Source organism: Tursiops truncatus, chromosome 13, assembly GCF_011762595.2.
Source record: "Tursiops truncatus isolate mTurTru1 chromosome 13, mTurTru1.mat.Y, whole genome shotgun sequence".
Lineage (NCBI taxonomy): Eukaryota > Metazoa > Chordata > Mammalia > Artiodactyla > Delphinidae > Tursiops > Tursiops truncatus.
This window is the reverse complement of record NC_047046.1, coordinates 36775335-36791114: the sequence shown is the minus strand read 5'-3', so window position 1 is coordinate 36791114 and position 15780 is coordinate 36775335. Positions and strand designations below refer to the sequence as shown.

Below are 15780 nucleotides of genomic sequence, written 5' to 3'. Positions count from 1 at the left end.
CGTTCTTTTGCATTCTACAAAATGATGCTCCCTGCCTAAACCTTGAGGACTGTCCCACATGGAAGCTGTTCGCTGTTCCCTAACTTCCTCCTCTTTTTCACTTTCTCTTTAACTTGTTCCCTGTAGGTGTCTTCAGTGTCCTTCTGTTCTCCCAGACTTATCTTGGTATGTTCCATGCTTTTCCCTTCCATCTTCTCAAATATTTGTCTCAATCCATTATTCTCTCCTTGCATTTTCATTGCCCTCATTGTCAAATGAATGTCAGACCTTCCTCTTCTGCTCAGCTGTGTTGGCCTTGCAGAAGGGAGAGGTGAGGACAAACCCTTGAATGGGTACAGCATAGGGATAGGGAGAGAAAACATAAGGGGTTTTTACCCTGTTTGGCAGTTGGCTTTCTCCGCGAGCTTGAAATGGGTGCCTCTTTATCAAAGAATTGTTTTTTTCTTCCACACTGAGTAAGAAATTACTATTTTAATGTTAATTATTAGTATTTTAAATATTAATTAAAATATTAAAAGTATGTCTTACCAATATTTCTCAGGAAAGACTTGGCTTTTTTATGCTAAGGCAGCGTTTCCTTCTCCAGTTTATATTATACGGCACCCTTGCATAGGTTCTTATTTCTCTTGAAACTCTAGGTTTATTCTGTGACTAGTGAGGAGAAAGATAGGAGTAGGAATTAGAAAAATGACCTGGGATCTCTTGATACAGGAAATTTCCAGGAAGGAGGTGGCATTTGGACTGGACTTTAAAGAAGAAATTATGTGTGATTAATAAGAATAGGGTTCAGGATGGGGAGGTTTGGGGTTGCAGGCCAGTTGGACATAAAACCTGGAGGCATAAAATTATATATCCTGTGCAGAAAAAGTTATCCTTGAAAGACTGAAATTGCATTTTGACAATTTGCTGATTGTCCTTAAATCTGTCCTTTTAAAATCATGTGTAAAATGCTTCCTTGTGAAAGTATTTTTAACTGAGTCTAGTAGGGCAGTGCTCCTAATCTTATTTTTAATTCTGGACTTGATTCTTTAAGGTAGGAGTGACAAATGAAATTGGGTTTAATTACATTATTTCTTCTAGTTTAAAAATAAAAGTGGATGATGATATCATATTGTAAATCAAAATCTTAAGAGTGGATATGAGGGTTGGTGGGTGGGAGTACAAAGTAATTTTGCTGAGGAGAATTATGACTAATAAAAGATATTTGATTTTAGTTATGTCTTAATTCTTCATCTGTCAAAGTTCTAGGTTAAGAAATTAATTTCATATCCTGATGATTTCTCCAAAGTATCAATCATTATATGGTAATTCCCTAAATTCTGGGAATATAAATCTACAAGTCATCCAGATTCTACATATTAAAATCTGATTGTGCTTCTTTGCTGTCTTTTATTGCTTTTCATCCTTCTCTCTTGTCTATTTAATACTTTACTGCTAAATGAAATGAAAGGAGCTAATAGACACCTTCCTCTTTCATTTTGTGGAAAGATCAATTAAAATACCAGTGGAAAATTTGTTACAATCCTTAGCTAGATTTGGGGGTGGGTGAAAATGTGTTCTTCTAGCCTGCCTTTTGATAATAATAGAATATTTGAAAGAAACATACCTAAAATAAAAAGGATAGTTCCTTAGCTCAGGAGAGTTTCTCGGTTCCACATTTTGTGCCTGAGCCATCTAGTTGGAGTAGGAGATGGTAGAAATGATGTGAAGCCTGTAGTTGGTTGTGGGCAAAGACTAGCCAGTATTAGCCTAATGATCCCTGAGATCTTCAAAGGACATTTTATCATATTATGACGGAGCATTTGTTATTCTCTTGACCTCTTAGCCCAAATCTTATAAAAACACGTTTATATTCTAGCTTTATTGCCAATTACATTAAATGCCTGATCCATCAAATATTAAATTTGGAAGGGATCTCAGACATCACTTAGTCCATCTTCTATATTTTACTCCTGGGATAAGCTTAGACAGTAGGGAGTGAATTCCAATTGCATTTTGAGGAATGGATTTAGAGGTTAGGAAACAAAAATCAGTTTTTAAAGTTGCTTTTGGTGTAAAGTGCAGTTCCTCTAGAGAAGCTTAGATTTGAGAAGTTAGAAGAACAGTGAGTAGACTTGCAGGCTAAGGAAGTCTAAAGCTAGTAAAAGCTAAATTCAGTGTAGAAGATGGCCTTAAATTTGTCGGGTTGAGTAGCTGATATCCTAACGTGGATGGCTCTGTTGAGTGGCTGGAAAAAAAAGGCTAATTGTAGTAAATGGGACAAGGGTAGGAGTTAGTTTTCAGAAAACTTTCTCTTTCCTATTAATCTGCTCCACTACTGAAATTCGAGAATGTTCAATCCTTAATTTTTAAAAAAGATACCTATATTCGGGTGTGCTTTATTTAATGATACTGTTTTATTTTTCCCCAAAATTGGTTGTAAAACAAATTTCAGACCATGGAATTGTTTTCACCGTGACTGGCATAATGGATTGGAAACATTGTCTCAGGGAAATTTTTTGATCTCAACATGAAATGCAAAACAAAACGAAAACTCTCTATGTAAAATATTCTACTGCCTTTTGGAAACTTATGTAGAACTAAAATCGTGTGAAACATTAATGACTTCAAGTCTCAAAACGCAAATAACTTCCCAGAAGTTTTATTCTCATGGGACTAAACTGATTTGAAGGAAATGCTCCTTCAAATGACCCTGCCTGGAAAGCCATTCTTTATTGGCAGAACAGAATAGGGACATTGATGCAAAACAAATTACAATAAACACAGTGGCTTAAAAAACACCCATTCATTATCTCACAATCCTGTGGTCAGAGGTGGGATGGGCTTCTCTGCTCAGGGTTTCACAAGGCTCATACCTAGGTGTTGGCTGTGTTGGGCTTCTATCTGGAGGCTCTGGGGAAGAATAAGCTTCTAATCTCATTTAGGTTTTTGGCTGGATCTAGTTCCTGTAGGTCTGAGGTCCTTGCTGGCCATCAGCCATGGACTACTCCCTGCTCTTAGAAACCACCCACATTCCTTCTTACATGGCCCTCTCCATCTCCAAAGCCACAAGGGTGCTTCAGGTCCTAGTCATACTTGGACTCTCTCTAAATACCGCTTCTGCCATCATCTGGAGAAAACTATCCACTTTTTTTTTTTTTAAACATCTTTATTGGAGTATAATTGCTTTACAGTGGTGTGTTAGTTTCTGCTTTACAACAAAATGAATCAGTTATATATATATACATATGTTCCCATATCTCTTCCCTCTTGCGTCTCCCTCCCTATCCCACCCCTCCAGGCGATCACAAAGCACCGAGCTGATCTCCCTGTGCTATGTGGCTGCTTCCCACTAGCTATCTACCTTACGTTTGGTAGTGTATATATGTCCATGCCTCTCTAGCTTTGTCACAGCTTACCCTTCCCCCTCCCCATTTCCTCAAGTCCATTCTCTAGTAGGTCTGTGTCATTATTCCTGTCTTACTCCTAGGTTCTTCATGACATTTTTTTTTCTTAAATTCCATATATATGTGTTAGCATACAGTATTTGTCTTTCTCCTTCTGACTTACTTCACTCTGTATGACAGACTCTAGGTCCATCCACCTCATTACAAATAGCTCAATTTCGTTTCTTTTTATGGCTGAGTAATATTCCATTTGTATATATGTGCCACATCTTCTTTATCCATTCATCCGATGATGGACACTTAGGTTGTTTCCATCTCTGGGCTATTGTAAATAGAGCTGCAATGAACATTGTGGTACATGACTCTTTTTGAATTATGGTTTTCTCAGGGTATATGCCCAGTAGTGGGATTGCTGGGTCATATGGTAGTTCTATTTGTAGTTTTTTAAGGAGCCTCCATACTGTTCTCCATAGTGGCTGTACCAATTCACATTCCCACCAGCAGTGTAAGAGTGTTCCCTTTTCTCCACACCCACTCCAGCATTTATTGTTTCTAGATTTTTTGATGATGGCCATTCGGACTGGTGTGAGATGATATCTTATTGTAGTTTTGATTTGCATTTCTCTAATGATTAATGATGTTGAGCATCCTTTCATGTGTTTGTTGGCAGTCTGTATATCTTCTTTGGAGAAATGTCTATTTAGGTCTTCTACCCTTTTTTGGATTGGGTTGTTTGTTGTTTTGATTTTGAGCTGCATGAGCTGATTGTAAATTTTGGAGATGAATCCCTTGTCAATTGCTTCATTTGCAAATAGTTTCTCCCATTCTGAGGGTTGTCTTTTTGTCTTGTTTATGGTTTCCTTTGCTGTGCAAAAGCTTTGAAGTTTCATTAGGTCTGTTTGTTTATTTATTATTTTAATTTCCATTTCTCTAGGTGGTGGGTCAAAAAGGATCTTGCTGTGATTTATGTCATAGAGTGTTCTGCCTATGTTTTCCTCTAAGAGTTTTATAGTGTCTGGCCTTACATTTAGGTCTTTAATCTATTTTGAGTTTATTTTTGTGTATGGTGTTAGGGAGTGTTCTGCCTTCATTCTTTTACATTTAGTTGTCCAGTTTTCCTAGCACCACTTATTGAAGTGGCTGCCTTTTCTCCATTGTATATTCTTGCCCCCTTTATCAAAGATAAGGTGACCATATGTGCATGGGTTTATTTCTGGGCTTTCTGTCCTGTTCCATTGATCTATATTTCTGTTTTTTGTGCCAGTGCCATATTCTCTTGATTACTGTAGCTTTGTTGTATAGTCTGAAGTCAGGGAGCCTGATTTCTCCAGCTCTGTTTTTCTTTCTCAAGATTGCTTTGGCTATTCAGGGTCCTCTGTGTTTCCATGCAAACTGTGAAATTTTTTGTTCTAGTTCTGTGAAAAATGCCATTGGTAGTTTGATAGGGATTGCATTGAATCTGTAGATTGCTTTGCGTAGTATATTCATTTTCACAATGTTGATTCTTTGAATCCAAAAGCATGGTATATATCTCCACCTGTTTGTATCATCTTTAATTTCTTTCCTCAGTGTCTTACAGTTTTCTGCATACAGGTCTTTTGTCTCCTTAGGTAGCTTTATTCCTAGATATTTTATTCTTTTTGTTGCAGTGGTAAATGGGAGTGTTCCCTTAATTTATCTTTCAAATTTTTCATCACTAGTGTATAGGAATGCAAGAGATTTCAGTGCATTAATTTTGTATCTTGCTACTTTACCAAATTCATTGATTAGCTCTAGAAGTTTCCTAGTAACATCTTTCGGATTCTCTATGTATAGTATCATGTCATCTGCAAACAGTGACAGCTTTACCTCTTCTTTTCCAATTTGGATTACTTTTATTTCTTTTTCTTCTCTCATTGCTGTGGCTAAAATTTCCAAAACTATGTTGAATAATAGTGGTGAGAGTGGGCAACCTTGTTTTGTTCCTGATCTTAGTGGAAATGTTTCAGTTTTTCACCATTGAGAATGATGTTGGCTGTGGGTTTGTCATATATGGTCTTTATTATGTTGAGGTAAGTTCCCTGTATGCCTACTTTCTGGAGAGTTTTTATCATAAATGGGTGTTGAATTTTGTCAAAAGTTTTTTCTACATCTATTGAGATGATCATATGATTTTTTTCCTTCAATTTGTTAATATGGTGCATCACATTGATTTGCGTACATTGAAGAATTCTTGCATTCCTGGGATAAACCCCACTTGATCATGGTGTATGATCCTTTTTATGTGCTGCTCGATTCTGTTTGCTAGTATTTTGTTGAGGATTTTTGAATGTATGTTCATCAGTGATATTGGCCTGTAGTTTTCTTTTCGTGTGACATCTTTGTCTCATTTTGGTATCAGGGTGATGGTGGCCTTGTAGAATGAATTTGGGAGTGTTCCTCCCTCTGCTATATTTTGGAAGAGTTTGAGAAGGATAGGTGTTAGCTCTTCTCTAAATGTTTGATAGAATTCGCCTGTGAAGCCATCTGGTCCTGGGCTTTTGTTTGTTAGAAGATTTTTAATCACACTTTCAATTTCAGTGCTTGTGATTGGTCTGTTTATATTTTCTGTTTCTTTCTGGTTCAGTCTCAGAAGGTTGTGCATTTCTAAGAATGTGTCCATTTCTTCCGGATTGTCCATTTTATTGGCATAGAGTTGCTTGTAGTAATCTCTCATGATGCGTTATATTTCTGCAGTGTCATTTGTTACTTCTCCTTTTTCATTTCTAATTCTGTTGATTTGAGTCTTCTCCTTTTTTTTCTTGATGAGTCTGGCTAATGGTTTATCAATTTTGCTTATCTTTTCAAAGAACCAGCTTCTATTTTTATTGATATTTGCTATCGTTTCCTTCATTTCCTTTTCATTTATTTCTGATCTGATCTTTATGATTTTTTTCCCTCTGCTAACTTTGGGTGATTTTTTTGTTCTTCATTCTTTAATTGCTTTAGGTGTAAGGTTAGATTGTTCATTTGAGATGTTTCTTGTTTCTAGAGGTAGGATTGTGTTGCTCTAAATTTCCCTCTTAGAACTGCTTTTGCTGCATCCCAGAGGTTTTGGGTCATCATGTTTTCATTGTCATTTGTTTCTAGGTATTTTTTGATTTCCTCTTTGATTTCTTCAGTGATCTCTTGCTTATTTAGTAGTGTATTGTTTAGTCTCCATGTGTTTGTATTTTTTTACAGATTTTTTTCCTGTAATTGATATCTAGTCTCATAGCGTTGTGGTCGGAAAAGATACTTGATACGATTTCAGTTTTCTTAAATTTACCAGGGCTTGATTTGTGACCCCAGATATGGTCTGTCATGAGAATGTTCCTTGAGCACTTGAGAAAAAAGTGTTTTCTGTTGTTTTTGGATGGAATGTCCTAATAAATATCAATTAAGTCCATCTTGTTTAACTTATCATTTAAAGCTTGTGTTTCCTTATTTATTTTCATTTTGGATGATCTGTCCATTGGTAAAAGTGGGGTGTTAAAGTCCTCTACTATGATTGTGTTACTGTCGATTTCCGCTTTTATGGCTGTTTGCATTTGCCTTATGTATTGAGGTGCTCCTATGTTGGGTGCATAAATATTTACAATTGTTAATCTTCTCTTGGATTGATCCCTTGATCATTGTGTAGTGTCCTTCTTTGTCTCCTGTAATAGTGTTTAAAGTCTGTTTTGTCTGATATGAGAATTGCTACTCAGGCTTTCTTTTGATTTCCATTTGCATGGAATATCTTTTTCCACCCCCTCACTTTCAGTCTGTATGTGTCCCTAGGTCTGAAGTGGGTCTCTCATAGACAGCATATATACGGGTCTTGTTTTTGTATCCATTCAGCCAGTCTGTGTCTTTTGGTTGCAGCATTTAATCCATTTACATTTAAGGTAATTATTGCTATGTATGTTCCTATTACCATTCTTAATTGTTTTGGGTTTGTTATTGTAGGTCTTTTCCTTCTCTTGTGTTTCTTGCCTAGAGAAGTTCCTTTAGCATTTGTTGTAAAGCTGGTTTGGTGGTGCTGAATTCTCTTAGCGTTTGCTTTTTTGTAAAGGTTTTAATTTCTCCATCAAATCTGAATGAGATCCTTGCTGGGTAGAGTAGTCTTGGTTGTAGGTTTTTCCCTTTCTTCACTTTAGATATGTCCTGCCTCTCCCTTCTGGCTTGCAGAGTTTTTGCTGAAAGATCAGATGTTAACCCTGTGGGGATGACCTTATATATTGTTTGTTGTTTTTCCCTTGCTGCTTTTTATGTTTTCTCTTTGTATTAAATTTTTGATATTAAATATGTGTCTTGGCATGTTTCTCCTTGGATTTATCCTTTATGGGACTCTCTGCACTATCTGGACTTGACTGTCTATTTCCTTTCCCATATTAAGAAAGTTTTCAACTATAATCTCTTCAAATATTCTCTCAGTCCCTCTCTTTTTCTCTTCTTCTTCTGGGACCCATATGATTTGAATGTTTGTGCATTTAATGTTTTCCCAGAGGTCTCTGAGACTGTCCTCAATTCTTTTCTTTCTTTTTTCTTTATTCCTCTCTGCAGCAGTTATTTCCACTATTTTATCTTCCAGGTCACTTATCCGTTGTTCTGCCTCAGTTATTCTGCTAGTGATTCCTTCTAGAGAATTTTAGATTTCATTTATTGTGTTGTTCATCATTATTTGCTTGCTGTTTAGTTCTTCTAGTTTCTTGTTAAATGTTTCTTATATTTTCCTCATTCTATTTCCAAGAGTTTGGATCATCTTTACTATCATTACTCTGAATTCTTTTTCAGATAGACTGCCTATTTCCTCTTCTTTTGTTTGGTGTGGTGCTTTTTTTTTTTTGGGATACGCGGGCCTCTCACTGTTGTGGCCTCTCCCATCGCGGAGCACAGGCTCTGGACGCGCAGGTTCAGCGACCATGGCTCATGGGCCCAGTCGCTCTGCAGTATGTGGCATCTTCCTGGACCAGGGCACGAACCCGTGTCCCCTGTATTGGCAGGTGGACTCTCAACCACTGCGCCACCAGGGAAGCCCTGGTCTGGTGTGTTTTTACGTTGCTCCTTCATCTGCTCTGTGTTTTTTTCTGTCTTCTCATTTTGCTTAACTTACTGTGTTTGGGGTCTCCTTTTCGGAGGCTGCAGGTTCGTAGTTCCCGTTGTTTTTGGTGTCTGCTCCCAGTGGGTGACGTTGGTTCAGTGGGTTGTGTAGGCTTCCTGGTGGAGGGGACTGGTACTTGTGTTCTGGCACATGAGGCTGGATCTTGTCTTTCTGGTGGGCAGGACTGCATCTGGTGGTGTGTTTTGGGGTGTCTGTGAACTTAGTATGATTTTACGCCTCATCTCTGCTAATGGGTGGGGTTGTGTTCCTATCTTGCTAGTTGTTTGGCATGGGATGTCCAGCACTGGAGCTTGCTGGTCATTGAGCAAACTTGGGTCTTAGCTTTGAGACAGAGATCTCTTGAGGAGCTCTCGCCAGTTGATGTTACTTGGGGCCGGGAGGTCTCTGGTGGTCCAATGTCTTGAATTCGGCTCTCCCACCTCAGAGACTCAGGCCTGAACCCAGCCAGAGCACCAAGACCCTTTCAGCCACATGGCTCAGAAGAAAAGGGAGTAAAAAAAGAAAGAAAGATAAAATAAATAAAGTTATTAAAAGAAAAAATTAAAAAAAATAATTAAAATAAAAAATTAGAAAAAGTAATAAAAAAAGAGAGCAACCAAACCAATAAACAAATGCACCAATGATAACAAGCACTGAAAACTAAACTAAGATAAACATATAAATGAGAAACTAGTCAGTCACATACAGCAATCCCCAAGTCTGCAGTTGCTCCCAAAGTCCACTGCCTCAATTTTGGGATGATTCGTTGTCTATTCAGGTATTCCACAGATGCTGGGTGCATCAAGTTGGTTGTGCGGATTTAATCTGCTCCTGAGCCAGCAGGGAGAAATTTGCCTTTCTCTTCTTTGTTTGCACAGCTCCTGGGGTTCAGCTTTGGATTTGGCCCCACTTCTGCATGTAACTTGCCCTCTGGTGTCTGTTCCCGCCCAGACAGGACAGGCTTAAAGTAGCAGCAGATTAGGGGAATCTGGCTCACTTAGGCTTGGGGGAGGGAGGTGTATGGAATGAGGGGGCGAGCCTGTGGCGGCAGAGGCCGCTGTGACGTTGCAGCAGCCTGAGGCATGCTGTGTGTTCTCCCGGAATATCCACTATGTTTTAACGATCATGCTCCTAAACTGTTATTTCCTTGACAGTGAATTTTTGCATTGTGAGTTTTCCTTAAGTGGATTCATACAATTTTTTGTCAGTCACATATCTGTTTGGAGGGAGGCAATTCCCTAATGAAGATTTAAACTTTTTCCTTTCAAGTTTTTCTTTTTTTTTTTAGAATGTTATGGTTAAAATTTAATCAACCATTGATCTATCCTTGAATGAATCAGATCCATCCAGTAATAGCACATTTAAATACATGGTTTAAAGCAGTCTCTACTTCTGCGGCAAACAGAAAAAAAATAAAGGGTCTCTAGGAGCAAAATTAATTGCTCTGCATCAAGTTGCATTGCTATTTAAAGGAAATTTATATTATGATTATATTTTCCACTATTTAAAAATTTCAGGCATATCTCACTTTCAGTATTGTGTGGTTTCTATTGTCAAGCTTTTATTTGTTATTTGTTGAGTCTTAAACTTCATTAACCTCAAATGAGTGCATTTTTGGTGCAAAAAAGTACTCATAATATCCATGGGCTTTTATAATTTTTAAAAAGGATTTCTTATTTCCACATTTAATTTTGAAAGTATATAATGATGTGGCTAATATTATTATTTTAGTAAACTGTTAGTGTTCCAAATTTGGTAGTTAAAACATTATGATTCCTACAGTCGATTCAGAAAATTTTGTGGAATCACAATTTTAATTGGACTGCTTACTCTTATGAATTTTATTTTCACTTCATATTCCCTTGGCTCTGATCTTAAACTATTTCATCAGTCGATAAAGAGACGCAAAGATATTTCCAACCCACAATGACCTCATTCTCCAACACAGATTTCCAATGAAGAAGGGGGAGAATGCTGTGTTTCTTCTAAATCTATCCCCTAATTGCTTTTATCTTCTGCAAAAGTTCTGTTTTGTTCAGGTGGTTGTTTTGAAGCATTCTGTGCTTTCAGAATCTCTTGAAATATTTACAGATGATGAGTCTGCAGCCAAAACACTCAATAAACAGCACCTGCAGAACTTAGAGTTTGTCTAAATTTGGAAGTCAACTGGGGACTGGTCGTTTGGACAGGTCTAGGGAATATGACTTTTGGAAGAGAATTTCAGAAACTTGACATAAAAGCTTGTCATATTTACAATGTAACTGCTAGATTTCTTTTTATACAGTGTATTTTTGTCATTTTAGTATAGTTCCGATTGTTTTTTACATTTAATATGCCAGGTTACCACTCTTTCTGGTAATTAAGAGATTGTGTAAATATTGCAAATTTGCAGAACAGTACCTTTAAGTTAACCTGGCTGAAAGTAAGATTCCTCTCTACTTATGACACAGCAGGGTGGGTATTTGACTCTGCTCTCATCCTTCTTCCAATGGTATGCTGATAAATGTTTAACAACAGGCTCATCAAAAATAAAGCCCTGATTTGTAGCATTTGCTGATTTACATGTAAGTACTTCCTCCATGGCCGATTTCAAGGTACCAACGATTTAATTGCCACCTTGCAAAATTTCTGAAAATTTAATAATTGGCAAAACTGGTATAACAAGCTGGTATAATCATGAACTGATAAAGGTCTGCTATAGCACACCACTGCCTGAATCTCTCTTACCTCCTGACATACACTTGCCTGTCTCAAACATCCACAATTCAGAAATTTTCATCTTTATTTGTATATATCTTAGTACTTTTTCCATGTTGTTATTGTGTTAGATTCATGGAAAAGCTGAAACTTTGTTTTCGCTCTTCTAATTTGCATGCAACAAAATTGCCAGGAGTTACTGCCTGAAAAATACCTTAGAAAGATTCCTTTGCATTGAGAGCAAGGAATTCTATTTATAGGGAGAAAATAACATTCATTATCCATCCAGCACCCCACTCCCCCACCCCAAAGAAATAAATGTGTATGTGAGAGAGAAAAGGGAAGAGGAATTTTTTTTTTTTTTGGCAGTATGCAGGCCTCTCACTGTTGTGGCCTCTTCCGTTGCGGAGCACAGGCTCCGGATGTGCAGGCTCAGCGGCCATGGCTCACGGGCCCAGCCACTCTGTGGCATGTGGGATCTTCCCGGACCGGGGCACGAGCCCGTGTCCCCTGCATCGGCAGGCGGACTCTCAACCACTGTGCCACTAGGGAAGCCCAGGGAAGAGGAATTTTAAAGTAAAGATAAAATTTAGTCTAATGTAATTTCTTTCTCTTTATAGCTTTTATATGGACTTCTGAAGTGCAGGCACTTTGTATGACAAAAGGGAGGAGTAAGAAAGCTGGCTTGCTTAGCCTAAAGACAAAGAGTCAGTCTCTTGTAGAAGTTACAGGAGCTTTCTCAGGATGTTTTATTGAGAGGTCTTTAGATAGAGAAGCAGAATAAGAGAAAGAAAATGATGTGAAAATGGCATTATCAGCCCTCTCTCATTGCTCTTGTAATGAAGTAGACCTCTGAGAGTTTTGCGGCTTCAGTCCTCAACTGCAGTTAATTAGGTCACATCAGCAAAGGAGGTGGTGAGAGAGAAGCTTTGAGCCTTTGGTCAATACTGGTTACGTCAACTAGTAAGAGAGATGAAGACAACCCAAGTTTCCATTCTCTTGACTTTATCAACATATCATTTATTTACTAGTAGTTGGGTGATTGTGATTTAATCCATCTGGGCTCCTAGAGACACATGATTGTACTATTGCAGGGACCTCTCCAGGAACATAGAGGGAACTTGGTGATCATCCAAACCAAAGCAACGTTTATAAGAGTGAAAATATGAGCTCCTTTATATTATTCTTGGGAACTCAGATGCTTTCTTAAGTTGTACTTTCACCATGATTATCTAGTTTCTTTTGATGAATTAAAATTCAAAGAAGGTGGATTTTTGGGGTGCATTTAGTATAATTGGGGAAAGTTGAAATTATGTTGGCTTGAAAATTTTTAGAAATTCTTATTGTTTCCTTATTTCCAGAAACAGTGACATATATCATCCGAATTGTATTGATTCTTGGTTATTGAAACATGAAAATAATCTTTATTGATTTCTCTATTCCCTAGGCATGACGTTTTCACATCAGAGGACTAAAAGCTCCACCCTCAGCATGGTAAGGCCGCTATTTTCTGAGTAAGTGGCACAGGAAGAAGCCTGTACCTTAGTTGCATCTGTGCAGAACCAGGATTACCTCACTTTTTCTTGTCTTCAATTGTCTTTCCCCACGCTTCCCACACCTCATCTATATCCCATAAATATTCCCCGTCCCTCGCCTTTGAGGAGGCAGATTTAAGATTTGGCGGCTTGGTGATTAAACCCTTTCTTTGCCACAAACCTCAGCATCTCAGCGTTTGGTTTGCTGTTCCTCAGGGAAACAGACCTAGTTTGGTAACATATCTCTTTTTTTGATGAAGTGTCTCTTAAAATACTTTGCCTTTTTTCCCTAAGATTCAGATATTTGTTTCCGTATTGTTGAGTTTTGAGGGTTCTTTATATATTCTGGATATAACTCTTTTGTCAGATATGTGATTTGCAAATGTTTCCTCCAGTTTGTGGCTTGTCTCTTCATTCTCTTGTGTCTTTCAGAGCATAAACCCTTATTTTTTTTTTTTAACATCTTTATTGGGGTATAATTGCTTTACAATGGTGTGTTAGTTTCTGCTTTATAACAAAGTGAATCAGTTATACATATACATATGTTCCCATATGTCTTCCCTCTTGTGTCTCCCTCCTTCCCACCCTCCCTATCCCACCCCTCCAGGCTGTCACAAAGCACCGAGCCAATATCCCTGTGCCATGCGGCTGCTTCCCACTAGCTGTCTACTTTACTACGTTTGTTAGTGTGTATATGTCCATAACTCTCTCTCGCCCTGTCACAGCTCACCCTTCCCCCTCCCCATAACCTCAAGTCTGTTCTCTAGTAGGTCTGCGTCTTTATTCCTGCCTTACCCCTAGGTTCTTCATGACATTTTTTTTTCTTAAATTCCATACATATGTGTTAGCATACGGTATTTGTCTTTTTCTTTCTGACTGACTTCAGTCTGTATGACAGACTCTAGGTCTATCTACCTCATTACAAATAGCTCAATTTCGTTTCTTTTTATGGCTGAGTAATATTCCATTGTATATATGTGCCACATCTTCTTTATCCAATCATCTGATGATGGGCACTTAGGTTGTTTCCATCTCCGGGCTATTGTAAATAGAGCTTCAATGAACATTTTGGTACATGACTCCTTTTGAATTTTGGTTTTCTCAGGGTATATGCCCAGTAGTGGGATTGCTGGGTCATATGGTAGTTCTATTTGTAGTTTTTTAAGGAACCTCCATACTGTTCTCCATAGTGGCTGAACCAATTCACATTCCCACCAGCAGTGCAAGAGTGTTGCCTTTTCTCCACACCCTCTCCAGCATTTATTGTTTCTAGATTTTTTGATGATGGCCATTCGGACTGGTGTGAGATGATATCTCATTGTAGTTTTGATTTGCATTTCTCTAATGATTAATGATGTTGAGCATCCTTTCATGTGTTTGTTGGCAGTCTGTATATCTTCTTTGGAGAAATGTCTATTTAGGTCTTCTACCCATTTTTGGATTGAGTTGTTTGTTTTTTTGTTATTGAGCTGCATGAGCTGCTATAAACCCTTAATTTTGATGAAGCTTAATTTATTAATTTTTCCTTTTGTGGGCCATGATTTTGGTAAAGTATTCAAACTCAAGGTCACAAAGATTTTTCTCTTAATTTCTTTTAGAAGTTTTATAATTTGAGGTTTATATTAGGTCTGTGAATCATTTTGAGTTATATGTATATCATATGAAATATGGGTTGAAGTTTATTTTTTTGCATGTGGACATTCAGTTGTTCCAGTACCATTTGTTGAATAATAGTATCTTTCTCCACTAAATTGCTTTTGTACCTTCTCAAAAATCAATTGACCAAATATGTCTGTCTCTTTCTGTTTTCTCTACATGTATTCTGTTTCATTATTTGACTGTATATCAATACTACTTTATCTTTTTTTTTTTTTAACATCTTTATTGGAGTATAATTGCTTTACAATGGTATGTTAGTTTCAGCTTCACAACAAAATGAATCAGTTATATATATACATATATTCCCATATCTCTTCCCGCTTGCGTCTCCCTCCCTCCCACCCTCCCTATCCCACCCCTCCAGGCGGTCACAAAGCACCGAGCTGATCTCCCTGTGCTATGCGGCTGCTTCCCACTAGCTATCTACTTTACGTTTGGTAGTGTATATATGTCCATGCCTCTTTATCGCTTTGTCACCGTTTACACTTCCCCCTCCCCATAGCCTCAAGTCCATTCTCTAGTAAGTCTGTGTCTTTATTCCTGTTTCACCCCTAGGTTTTTCATGACATTTTTTTATTTTTAAATTCCATATATATGTGTTAGCATACGGTATTTGTCTCTCTCTTTCTGACTTACTTCACTCTGTATGACAGACTCTAGGTCTATCCACCTCATTACAAATAGCTCAATTTCGTCTCTTTTTATGGCTGAGTAATATTCCATTGTATATATGTGCCACATCTTCTTTATCCATTCATCCGATGATGGACACTTAGGTTGTTTCCATCTCTGGGCTATTGTAAATAGAGCTGCAATGAACATTTTGGTACATGACTCTTTTTGAATTATGGTTTTCTCAGGGTATATGCCCAGTAGTGGGATTGCTGGGTCATATGGTAGTTCTATTTGTAGCTTTTTAAGGAACCTCCATACTGTTCTCCACAGTGGCTGTATCAATTTACATTCCCACCAACAGTGTAAGAGGGTTCCCTTTTCTCCACACCCTCTCCAGCATTTATTGTTTCTAGATTTTTTGATGATAGCCATTCTGACTGGTGTGAGATGATATCTCATTGTAGTTTTGATTTGCATTTCTCTCATGATTAGTGATGTTGAGCATTCTTTCATGTGTTTGTTGGCAGTCTGTATATCTTCTTTGGAGAAATGTCTATTTAGGTCTTCTGCCCATTTTTGGATTGGGTTGTTTGTTTTTTTGTTATTAAGCTGCATGAGCTGCTTATAAATTTTGGAGATCAATCCTTTGTCAGTTGCTTCATTTGCAAATATTTTCTCCCATTCTGAGGGTTGTCTTTTGGTCTTCTTTATGGTTTCCTTTGCTGCGCACTACTTTATCTTAATTACTGTAGCTTTATAATAACTCTTGAAGTCATGGAGTGTAAGTCCCTCAATTTTATTCTTC

The 15780-nt window shown here is 37.7% G+C and overlaps 1 long non-coding RNA gene across 1 annotated transcript in view; it reads left to right on the top strand.

Annotated features, from left to right (window-relative positions):
• The window catches only part of LOC141276258 (uncharacterized), a 150265-nt gene that overhangs the window by 76915 nt on the left and 57570 nt on the right, over window positions 1-15780 (top strand). Inside the window, exon 2 of the long non-coding RNA XR_012325527.1 lies at window positions 12614-12660. This is a non-coding gene — a long non-coding RNA (uncharacterized lncRNA). The remainder of the gene's footprint in view (window positions 1-12613; window positions 12661-15780) is intronic.